We start from the raw sequence: 12,751 nt of genomic DNA on the forward strand, positions 1-12,751 counted from the left end.
ATATAGTCATGACTTCCCTCACGTTCCCTTGGATCTGTTGAACCTTCAACATTCGAGTTAATTATTGCTTTCTCTACAAATCTGCCCTGATGATGTTTCCTACCTCCTCTTAACCCCATATGTAATTACTCCCTTAGCCCCTAGTCCAAATCTTATTTGTATCACTCATGTTTGTTTTAGAATCCTCTTCTCGAAGTAATAAGTTCCTTAAAAACAGAAACTAAATTATTCATCTTTGTTTACTCACAGTCTAACACTGTAGGTGCTGGATGAATATGTTGAATAAATGAAAATCCAGTACATATTTAAGTTTTCATATTGCCTTTCTGTTATGAAATATAAATTATATTTTGTACACATTCTTTTTCTTTAATAGTGGAGTCAAATTTTTTGATGAGGTAGAGGATGAATGCAGAAGGAAATGGGTAAACAGGTAGTTAGCATGGGAGGCAGACTTAGACCTGTGTTCTTTTTCTTTTACCAAGTGACTTTTGTTTATTTTGTTCACCATTGTCATTGTTTTATGTTGAGTTGTAATCATTAACTTTTCCAGTTATACCCCCAAGGGAATACAAACATCAAACAAATGTGGGTTTCTGGTATTGGTTAGGTATGCTTGAGTGGGCAGCTTGCAAGTCCTGCTTACAGTTGCAGGATTGGTGTGTGGAATCTTTTAGAACGTTGGTGTTAACATGCTCATTTCCTTTTAGGTCTCTTCAGACCTTGGTTTCCTTGATCCTACATGGATGAACTGATTAATTATACCTAATAAAGAATGACATCAGCAAAGTCCAGTCAAAGAAGGGTGGGAAGAGCAAATGTGAGATGAGGTGGCAGGAGTGAGTCACTCCTGGCTGTTGGTGGATTGGGAGTGGTGGTAAGAGGGTGAGGGTGGGTTGAGGGGTGGCGGAGGCATCTGTGGGGAGCAGAGCAGATTGTGTGGACATGGGTAAAGGTGGTTTGGGGGACACAATAGGCTATTGGCTAGTGGTTGGCATGCATTCCTCACCCTATCTGAACTAAAAATAAATACCAGGAAATATTGTGAAGAGAGGACCAAAAAAAAAACAAAACAAAACACTCTTATGACTCAAAGTTGTCGTAGTGACTTGGGTTAACTCAGGACACAAACCTTACATCAAGCCTCTCATGGGGACTGTTTTCAATTCTCTGACTAATTGAGGTACTAGAGATAGGCTAGGAACAATGGATCCTATGGGATCAGAGTCTGACCTAAAGTGAAAAGCCTGCTGTCTCCCTGTGACCTCTGGGACAGGTAACCTGTGGCCTGGAGTGAGGTCTGTATTAGAGGAGGAGCTTTACTGGATTTTTATTTTTAATAGAACACTCCACAAATCACAGTATACATTCTGTGGAAGAGAATGTTTATTTTGGGGAGAGATGCAAGAGAAATGCTGAAAGAGGCCTGCCTACTGTTATTCTCAAGAGAAGTGACAGTCTTCATTTCCCCAACCTGGGAGTCTGAAGTGCACTTGCTTGGTCAGAGCCAAGTACTGCCCGGGCTGAAGCAGGGTTATGGCTGCCTTTGTTCTCTCAAGGCCGTTTCACACTGCACATGTGCGAGCCCATTGCAGTTATGTATGAGCAATGGGAGCTGTGGACACAGATATATTTTTATATCTTATTGCGTGCCTGCTCACTCAGTTGTGCCTGGCTCTCTGCAACCCTGTGGATCGTAGCCCGCCAGACTCCTTTGTCCGTGGGATTTCCCAAGCAAGAATACTGGAGTGGGTTGCCATTTCCTTCTCTAGGGGTACACCTTATTTACATTATCTCAAATCCTCAATATAAGTTGTAAACTAGATGAGATTTGATGCATGAGAGGATGGAAACCCACAGTCATACCACTAGTAAGTGGCTGAGTTGGAATTCAGTCCAGGGGTGTCTCTGGTGACCTCCATACTGGCTGCCTCCCACAGGGAGTGGTCTGTTGACTGGCCAGCAGTGGTGTCTGAATTTGCCAAGGACAGAACCTGTGATGAGAACAATCCCAGCCGTGCCTGGAGAAGTGGCTTTGTCCCTGCGAACAAGCACTGGGTTATCACAGGGCAGGCTCAGGGAGAGGGTGTTGGCCTTCATCTCGGATGGTCTGTCTTTTCTCCATGTACCGTGGGCTCCTTCAGGGCTGGCACAGTGGAGGGGCCCCCTGAGTGTATTGTTGGCTGCAGCATTTCTATGTTTATGGAGTTGAAGCCTGGGGAATGCTAAATTCCAGTAAGTTTGATCAGCTTTGCAGTCCCTAGTTTGATTAGTTGTTGGGATTTCAGATGTTTTGTTAAACTTTAAATCCCTGAGATGATATAATGTGAAATTAACTAAATATGCATAAGTAGTTCAGGGGTAGTTTAATTCAGGCTTAAATAGTTAATTGTGTCGGATGCTTGAGGCACATTCATCCTAGGTATGGTAGAGACTGTACTTCAGAATGAAGTAGATAATTCTGTGACATTTTCTAGTTCTTATTCCAAGATTTGTAATAAATTCTAAAGGCAAACTTTTTTTTGCCTTTGCCTTTTTCCTTTTCCTTTCTTTGTGTGGGTCTTTTACTCTGTCTAGTTCATTAGAGATGAGAAAAGTTGTGTAACAGGAAAATCACTCAAGTAGTGGTCAGATGGTCGGGGATTTAGTCAAATGTCAGCTATCTATCTGCACTGTGCTCCTCAGAGTCCTTATTTTTTTTTTCCATTTTTCTCTCACTCGCATAGTCACACACTAGATTGGTTCTTTTTTCTTATTACAAGAATAACACATGCTCATTTTAGAAATTTAAAAAATAATACACATAAAGAAGATAATAAAAATGACTTTCAGCCCTTCCATTCAAAGATGAGATTTTAAACATTTTCGGGTGAGTCTTTCTAGCCTTCACACACGCACGTGTGTGTGTGTACACATATGCTTTAAAACAGAAACACACAGATACTATTTTATCTACCTTTGTTCTCTTCATGATTAATTTTCTACTGCCTGTTACCCCATCTCTGTATAGATTGTAATTAACCCAAAAAGAATGAATTCCTAAGCAGTCAAGAAATTTTAGAATGTGTAACTTATTTAAGACTGTCCACTAATTTCTAGACCTTTATAATTTTTACCAGCATAAAATGTTGCTTTTCAAGTCTCAATGGGGTAAGAGGATCACAGTCATTTGGACCCAGTGAGTGACCTATGCTTCTGGTCCAGTTTGGATGGGAAAAATGTCAGGAGGCTCTGGGGAGCAGAAGGCCAGGGTTATGGGATCTAGCAATACCTCGAAAAAGGAACTCTCCAGATGATCTCCATCTCTTATGTGAGGACTTTGAAAGGACAGGTGGCTTTGTTGAGGCTGAGATTGTCACGGGGTAGGGGTCTGGCTCTGGTTGCTGACTGCCTGTCCTGTGATGTTGCAGGGCTTTAGGAGACAGCCTGAGAAGCAAACCATGCTTCTGGCCAGTGCCAAACTAATGGCTAAGGAGGTGGGCGCAAGTGCAGTGGGTGAGGTCATGCCTGGAGGTCGCTGTGTTGATGTCGGCGCCTGGAGTTTTAGGAGACCTATTAGAAACGCCATTTTGGAAGTCAGTTTTGTAAGTCCTGACGGCCTCGTGGTAAGATCACAGGCTCAAGCTATGGGCTAAGTTTTTTGGATAAACCTGGGGTTTCACTTCACATTATCTCAAAACTTAGGGTTGAGAAGAGGCTGTTTAGTATAAATTGCTAATGTGCTCTGCTGATTTGCATGAGTTGTGTGCTTTGACTGACAACAGTGCGAGCCTAGCCCACTGGGGTCTGGTGAATTACATGCGTTCAGCCAGAGTGTTTCTTGAGCTGGAATTGAAATGCATGGCCCTTTAGTTTCCAGTATGATGCCGACACTCAGGCAATTGACTTTTGCTCTTCAGTTTCCAGCAGGGGGAAAATTATGAAATAAAATGGGGAGAGGCCAGGCATCTTCAAGATTCATACCCATAAATATAAATAACGATAATTAATCATATGCAGTCTCTCTTGTCTATTACGTCTATACTCAGCGTGTCAGTAAGTTTCACACAGCTCCTTCACGTCCTGCTGTGCGCTTGGTGGGGAATGTTTTGAGTTCCTCGGCATGTTGAGATGTGACCTGGGCTTCTTTTCCAATATGAGTTCAAAATCAGTTCAAGATATAATGAGTTGTGAGGGCGAAAGTCACCTGCAACATACCCTAGCCCTAGGGGGAAGAGAAGTATAAAAAGACTTCTGCTGTTGACATTTGAGAGCTCTCTCAGTTGACACTCTGTTCTTTGTTACCATCTTGTTAGATTGAATGGGCTGGAACAGTCTTTCAAGTGTGTTGAGTTCAACAGATATTTATATTCAAGATTATCACTGAAGTGATTGTTTTCCTATTTTTGATTGTGGTTTACAGTTTTTACTATTTTCTTATGTGATTTATTAATTCTTCCCCCATCTCTCCCCATTACATCCTTTTTTCATACTTTAACCTGCTTATTATGAACAGGGCTAATGGTGTCCTCAAGAAAAGCAGCTGCTGTTACTCTTATTTCCTTGGGAAGCATCCTCTATGCTGTAGCTAGGATCCATCTTCTTTCCTTCCCCTCTCTGTATAAATTCCATCATATCATTGCATTGATTAGGACCTTCCATTGATTGTTGTGTCCTATCGTGTCAGAAGAAACACCTTGCTGGTAGGAAGTCATATGTGATTTGGCACCTGTCTGGCTCCCTGAGCTGATCTAGAACCCAGTGCCCACATCGTTCACTGCGTTGCCCCCACAGTGGCCTTTCAGTGTCCAGGAGAGGCCAAGCTTACACACCCTGTGTCTTTGCATGTCTGTCCCCTCTGTGTGGAAGGTCCTTCTCTATGCGGTAGCTCTTCCTCTTCAATTGTATTTGTGCCAAATAACCTGCAGGGGCATTCTGTCTAAAGTAGATCCCTCCTACTCAGAGACTTAGAGAATGTGTTTACGGTTGCTGTGGGGGAAGGATGAGGGAAAGGGATAGTTAGGGAACAGTTCGTTAGTGGACGTGCACACACTGCTGTGTTTAAAGTGGATCACCAACAAGGACCTATTGAATAGCATGTGAAACTCTTCTCAGCGTCACATAGCAGCCTGGATAGGAGGGCAGTTCAAGGGAGGATGGATACATGGATATATATGGCGGCGTCTCTTCCTTTGCCGCTCACCTGAAACTGGCACAACATTGTTAATCTGTTATAACCCAATACAAAATAAAAAGTTGAAAAAAATTAAGTAGATCCCAAGTCACTCTCCAACCTAATTATATTCATCATAGCACTTATCAAAATATTCAATTTTTAGATTTGTTTATAGGTTTCTCCCAATCCATGGAAGCAGAAAAATTTCCAGCCCCTAGAGCAGTGCAGAGGATGTAGCAGACATTCAGTCAGTCCTAGTCAAATCCATGTTGTGGGAACGAACACCTCTCTTTTCACCTTCCTTAGTTGGGAGATTCCTTCAGTGACACCATCCTGAGGATTTGTTGAACTCTTGCTTTCATTATTTTCTTAGAGTGTACAGTTTTTATTTTTCCCTCACCAATGGTAGGTGTGTTTTTCATAGACGAGTTTCCATCAACGAATTTTGAACTTTTTAGGAGTGGCAGATAGCTTCTTTTTTGGCCCGTTTATCTGTAAACTTTTCTTTAAATCCAAGAGAGCACAAAGATTCTAGTTGTTTCCAGAGCAGAAGCACACAGCTTTTTTTCGTATATGGAATGTGAATTTGTTCAGAAGAGGCAGAATTGAAGTAAGAGTTTTCTTTCTCTTATCTTGGACTATGTATTTGTATATGGTTTGAGATTCTTAATCTTCATGGGAGGCTTGTGTGGTTCATTTCATCCACACTGTGTACCGCAAACTTCAGATATTATCTGGTAAGATCCCCCGAGCTAGAACAAAGGAAGGAAGGGGCGGGTGGGGAAAGCCCTTGAATAGATAGATAGAGCCAGAATGTTGAAAATCCAAGCACTAGAATGCTAATAAGTTGCTCCTTTTGCCTTGCTCAGAGTTATTTATTTGTATTTTAAACAGGGGTTTAGCTAACTTGGCTGTTGGTTTTCTGACCATGGTGGCAACAAGTTAGAAGTGAGCTGGAGAGCTCAAAGATCAAAAGGGAAAATTACCATCAGCCTGAAAGTTTGGAAGAAACAGGAAAACTTTATAAAGCGGATACAAGAAGAATTCAAATGGGAAGAGTCTGTGGTTTGGAGCCACTGAGTAAAGAGGTAATAGTATTCAACTGTTCCTGAGGACATTGCCCTAGCAGCATAGTCTACATAGTTCGTAAGGATGGCTCCAAGTCATCAATAATTGAATTCTTATTTAATATTCTAAGAAGACATAGTGTGATCTGTATTTTTGAAATATTTAAATTCAAAACAGTTTAGACATTTTATTAAAAAAAAAACAACAACCGTGAGCTCACATTCAAATGTGAGCTCTTGGAAGGTGGAATTTTGTTATGTTTGTCCTCAGTTGTATGTTCAGTGCCTGGTACATGTTACATGATCAGCAAATAATTATTGGATGAAAGAATGCAAGCTTTAATCATCCCACAATGCTAAAAAAATAAAACATTAACATAGCACCAACTTTAATGCAGAAAGTCTCCACCCGCTCTCCCCACCGCCCTCCCGCGCGCCTGTTGAATGAAGAAGGACCATAAAATAATACAAATTTAAAGTTAAAATAGATCTGTACATTTTCTGAAGATGCTTCATTTACAGCTGGAGTGAAGATCAGCAAATTCAAATGATTTGCCTGAAATCTCAAAGCAAGTTAATGGTATAGACAGAATTACACAGCAAGTCTCCTTAATCCCTCCTTCTAGAATATCCACTGGTTATTTTCTTTTTTAGTCTGGTACTTCAAGAATTAAAAGAATATAGTAGTTTTTGGAATGTGTGTACATTTTTTTGGGGGGGGTGACAGTTTTAGCAAGAATGTTGAGTAGAACCCTTGATCTTCTGTGCATGCTGTTTAAAATTTAGACTGGCAGATGCTAGGGTATTAGCTGTGTAATGTTGGTACACAGTATCTCATGCTTAATGACTAGACTTGTTTATGATCTGGTCCTTGAAAGCTTTCCACTTTGGGTGCATGCCAGTTCTTTTAAAGAAGAAAAGAAAAATCTAAAAAAGAGAGGCTTGCAGAGGACGCCTCATTCAAGTGGGGAGAGTAAAATCTTATGACCAAGACTGTTTTAGCCAAGATGACTGAGATGGAAATACAGCTTTGTTTATTACTTCTGCGTAGATGAAAGATCTACTGTCTTTTCTTCTCCTTTTTTGAGGGGTCAGGGGATAGAGCATTTACAAAATGTTGTATGATTTGTATTCCATACTTTTGAGAGAAATGGTTAGAAATACGAATTAGTGCAATCTCTCCTGTTGTCTGATTCTTATTTCCATAAGGGTGAGATTTTTAAGGAGTGTCATTGCTAAGCTAAATAGTATAATATATGATTATTTCAAGGTAGTGCGTCTTAGATTTTCTTTGCATCTGTTCTTTTTGTGTGTAATTTGACCCTTTGTTGATAGTTAGATTTATACATGTAATAGATTATTAGATATGTAGGGGAGTGAATTTTAAATGCAAATTTTAGCAGGCTGTAGTGGAAGAAAAGGTTACAGGATGTAAAAAGTGGTTAGCTTTATCTCCTGGGAATCTTCTCCAGTTCAAGAAAGCAGAATAACTGGTCTCCCCACCCCATATACTCTTTGGTCTCTGTTTTAACTCTCAGTCATGGCTTATGCATTGATAGAGCTGTAATAGAGCTGTAATTAAATTTAGAACTTTTTTTTTGCAATGTAAGTAAATTAAATTAGCTGAAATTATTGTGCTATAACTAATTATCATAAAAATTATGTCATTGTTTTTTATGAACTCAGGATTTCATAAATTATCTTCAACAAGTATTTCCTAAAATGCATTTTTAATGACGTATATAATGCAATTGCTACTATAACTTTTGAAAGAATTGGTACATTTTCCTTGTATTTGATGACAAAAATAATGAATAAGGCTGAGTTAACTCAATTGGCATCAACATTTTGAAGTTAAAAAGCTATTTTTTCAAAGTTTTGTTTGTGCTTATAACATTTGAAGGCAAATGCTCAAACCTTCTACATCTGTGCTATTAAAAAAAAGAGAGATTTAGAAATAATGATCTTAAGTTTCTTTAAGATTTTTTTGAGTCTTAGAAAAATGCCTGTTTTTAATAGATAGCTTTTTCTATCTATTAAGAAATGCTGTATTTCTTAAAAATATTTGATATTGGGTAACAACGAAATAGATCTCTGAGTAAGATCCAGGCAAATACAAGCTTAATTATCTTAAGCATCTCTTTTTCTGAACATGCTAAATTAATTGAAATTTTCTTAGGGTATATTTCTTTTGATTAAGGTTTTTTATCACCTATTTGTGTTAAGTGAAAGTGAAAGTTGCTCAGTCGTGTCCGACTTTTTGTGACTCTCCGGATAGTCCATGGAATTCTCCGAGCCAGAATACTGGAGTGGGTAGCATTTCCCTTCTCCAGGGGATCTTCCCAACCCAGGGATTGAACCCATGTCTCCTGCATTGCAGGCATATTCTTTACCAGCTGAGCCTCGAGGGAAGCCCAAGAATGCTGGAGTGGGTAGCCTATCCCTTCTCCAGCAGATCCTCCTGACCCAGGAATCCAACCAGGGTCTCCTGCATTGCAGGAGGATTCTTTACCAACTGAGCTATCAGGGAAGCCCTATATGTGTTAAAAACTTCTTCATTTGAATCACAGTGCCTCTGCACTATTTTAGAACATCTGAAACATTTTTAATAAAGTACATTTATTTATATGGTGAAATAGATGTTTTTTTATGAAATGTTTTAGTGTGTGTAATCAACAACCATGATTGTGATTACTTCATAACGGTTATGTTTATAATAAATCTGGTTGAGAGGCTTGATGTATTTTAGTGTAAAGACATATTTTGAGCTCTGTTTGATTTGCAGTTTATTCTGTAACAAAGTAAATGATTTTTTCCTGTCTTAATTACTTAAGTAGACTTTATAACAACATGTACAATGTAAAAAAAAGGCAGTTTGTGCTGCTAGAGAAATGTGAATTGTTTTCCTAACCCAACAACAGAGTCAGCAAAGGGTCAGAAAGCTTGCAAGAAGCACAGGATGAGTGTGGCCTGTTTGCCTAAAGAACATTTTTTTTTTTTTTTTTTTTGGTGACTGCTTGATAACATTTGTTCTTCCTCAAGATAGAATTAAAGTTTTTTTAAGTGAGGCATTTCTTAGTTGACACAGAAAGTCGAGATTGTTATTTCATAGTAGGCATCCTGTCTGCCTAATTCCTTCAGCTGACTTGTGTCTTTATAAGAGGTGGGCATTTTGGGGAAAACACTTTAGACTTTGTCTTATAAGGGACATTTTATATTATACCTCTCAGGATTACCTTAAATTACATATTTGGTAAACAAAGAGGCAATCATATATTTTTTATGGAAAATCAATGATAGGATTTTACAGTGGTAAACAAAAATCCATTAACGTATCTAAGATGATAGAAATATATATTATTTTTGGTTTTACACTGAATTTAAAATGGAAAACAAGTTCACCTACATGAACTAACTATAGTTCTTTATGATTTTTAATAGCAATTCTATGGGAAGCAGATACAATAGAAATTATCCCATTATAAATTAAGCTATGATCATTTGCATTTAATGAATGTAATGCTATTGTTAGCTGAGATGGGCTTCATTGATTTCTTGTAATTCTACAGTGAACCTTATGAAAATTAGAGAAAAGGGTCAAATTTGTGACTCTGTAGTATTGGTATGCATTTTAGAAATGGCAGAAGGCATAAATACACAACATGGAAGTTGTCTTGGAAACCCTATTTATTTTTTTTTAAAAATCAGGTCTTACATAATAAGTGACAGCTTGAGTGTGAGCATATATCATCCTGTTCCTCTAGGGCTCTCTTCCCTTTCGATATGTTTTTGTTTTAGAGGACTTTGTGAAGTAAATGCTTTAATAGGTTGTGGCATTGCGCTTTAAATTAAAAAAAAACAAAAAACAAAAATTACGCCAGAAGAATTCATGTGATAATGTTTTGAGTTTAATTTTTATAAACAGAGGTTTCTAACTGGCTCATTTTAAATGGTTGACCTTATTTTCTGTCTCTTTTTGGGAGAGGTGCCATTTGCTTACATTTCTTAAAGTCTGATTTGAACCTCTGAAACCAGCTCAACCCCTTTTCTGTGCCAACTCCTTCTGTCAAGCTTCCAGGCGCCTGCCCTCCTTTGAACCGGAGGGGTGTTCCGAGGCTAACCTCTTTCTCAGTCATCTGTAGCCATGTGTTGTGTTTGTTCTAAAGTGATATAGTTGACCTAAAGGTGCCCCCGAGACTAGCAGAAATCATTTCCAAAGTACCTTCTGGCAGCTCTGTGGACCAATATAGATATTATAATGTTTGTCTTCTTTCATTTTCTCCTTTGTTACCTGATCCCTCCCATCTCCCCAGCATGTGGGAGCTTAGTTCCCTGACCAGGGATCAGGGATGGTATCTGTACCCCCTTGCAGTGGAAGCGCAGAATGTTAACCACTGGACCACCAGGAAATCTCTCTTTGGTCTTTCTTAAAATACTCCCCCTTCATTTTCTTTTTCCATCTTTTGGGTTAGACCCTCTGGCAAGGGATTTCCTGGGGAAACTGATTGGAAATGGAACCTGCCCTGCCCTGAAGTACTCTGACTTTTAGATAGGATATGAAAGACAAGGACCAAGCTAGGTTTGGATGCTGTGCTAGGCATGTGAACATTGCCTAAGCTTACTCCTCCGCCATAGCCAAAATTTTGGACATCCAGAGTCTGAGGATTCATTTTATTTCTAAGTTTTCTGTTGACTTTGACATGGTTCTTTTGTTTATCTTGTTTTCCAGGAGAATGCTTTTCTCAATGATTTCAGAAAAATCTTTTTGCTTGTCCTTTGATATCCTGTTCAGTGTGTGTATTTTTAACAACTATAGTTTTTTCATTGTTGTTTTTTGGCTTATGGAAAAAGATATATCTATGCACAAAATAAAGGCAAATCTAGAGAAGAAGGTGAAGACACTTAAATATTCCCTGTTTTTTCAGGATTTTATGCATTCACTTATTTCCTTTGGGATAGCCTTTTGTGGATAACCCTTGGGTCCATTTTCTATCCAGACTTGGCCTAAATCCTTTTCTAAAATGTTTAAAGCAACCGAAAAAAGAGCAATTCATTTTCAGTTTATAGGCTTGGGCTTGTCTTTGTTTGCAGAGGACAGGTTGATGGGCCCATGATGTTGACTGTGTTGTTCATTTATGTCTGACAGCTTTCAAGAAGGACACTTGAGGGCTGCCTGTTCTGGAAGGATCACAGGCTGCTCTGTGAGATGTATGTATGCAGAAGTGCCTCTCTGCTTGGCTGGGAAGGATCCGTTTGTAGGCAGAGTGTTAATCATTCTCCCCTTTGGAAAGTCAACCTTGGGGAAGGAGGTGCTAGTACATGATGTGCTTTGATTGGTATGCATGTAAGTTCTTTATCAGCTTGTACTTGGTGTACCTAAACCATGCTGTTCTTTCTTATGGGAAAGTATGCACAGCATTTGCTCTCATAACAATTGTAAGAATAAAGGGTCTGCTTTGTTGAAACATGCCTAGTTCAAAGCAGCCCTCCAAATCTTGACTTTTAGAGTTAAACCTGCTTAGGTGGGAAGGTGCTTTTGTGCTCACTCCCTCTTTTTCCATTTTGCTGTGGACTTGCTGTCAACTTGTGTGATTCTAGACTTGCTGTGTAGGAGTTCCTCTGATGAGGCCTTATTTAGTAAGATGCATGCACCTTTCTCCCTTAAGTTACTGAATTTGTGTGCAGGTAGACCTTGAGGCCTGGCTCTCTGACTTTTGCCATCTGTGGGTGTGACAGAGTGTCATGGCTCAGACAGATGAGGGGGAGGCTTTCCACGCATAGCTACAAGGTGGGGTGGTGGCTGCGCAACTGAAGTGTCAGGAGCTTCTTGCTGCCTTTGGACCTGCATCTGCTTAGGTAAAGGGCTGAGTGAAGTAGTACATGCTACATCTAGGTTACATGCTGGGAGTTTTGTTTTATGTTTTAAATTTCTTGTTTATCTGAGGTTCTCTGTTCAGTGATCAGAAGGGCATGGAATACCTTTATATCTTGTGAGAGAATACGTGTTCCAGGGACCACAGGGCTTGTGGTTGAAATGACTCTTCTGAAAAAACGATCTTTGAGCTATCCTCCCCACTCCCCACCGCCCACACTGATCTCTCTTAAAAGGGATGGAGAGAAGTATTCTTGCATCTGTGCTAGCCTAAGAGTGAAAACCCTAAGATGCCTCAACTTTTCTAAAATTAATGTAGAGCCTGGAGGTTAGGAAGGAAGATAGGAGTTTTTGTAGAAGTGAAGGGACCCAGGACTTCCTCTGTAGAGAAGGAAGACTCTCTTTGGAGAGATTTTTATTTATGCTAAATTAAGAGAGAAGCTAAGACTGGGAAACAGAGAGAGGAGTTTGAAGACTCTATTTTGAGAATTTAGGGGCCAGGAAGTATGCTTTAATTCTTCAATAAATTCTCCTGTGAGTAGTTGTTGAGAGGAACCTCAACCTTTTTCATTTGATGGTTATTTCTTGTTTTTAAGTCTCAAGTGTGTGGTCAAGTTATTTAAATGCATGATTTCACTGGCAGAGTAACCTTACCTC

The 12,751-nt window shown here is 39.4% G+C and overlaps 1 protein-coding gene across 5 annotated transcripts in view; it reads left to right on the top strand.

Annotated features, from left to right (window-relative positions):
* The window catches only part of GPD2 (glycerol-3-phosphate dehydrogenase 2), a 226,390-nt gene that overhangs the window by 96,951 nt on the left and 116,688 nt on the right, over positions 1 to 12,751 (top strand). The window contains exon 2 of one of the 5 annotated variants that reach the window (XM_043488116.1): positions 6,050 to 6,243. The exons of the other annotated variants lie outside the window; for them this stretch is intronic. The gene's annotated coding sequence lies outside the window, so the exon portion shown is untranslated. The remainder of the gene's footprint in view (positions 1 to 6,049; positions 6,244 to 12,751) is intronic. 5 annotated transcript variants of the gene reach the window in all.

The sequence above is a fragment of the Cervus canadensis genome, chromosome 15 (assembly GCF_019320065.1).
Source record: "Cervus canadensis isolate Bull #8, Minnesota chromosome 15, ASM1932006v1, whole genome shotgun sequence".
Classification (NCBI taxonomy): Eukaryota; Metazoa; Chordata; class Mammalia; order Artiodactyla; family Cervidae; genus Cervus; species Cervus canadensis.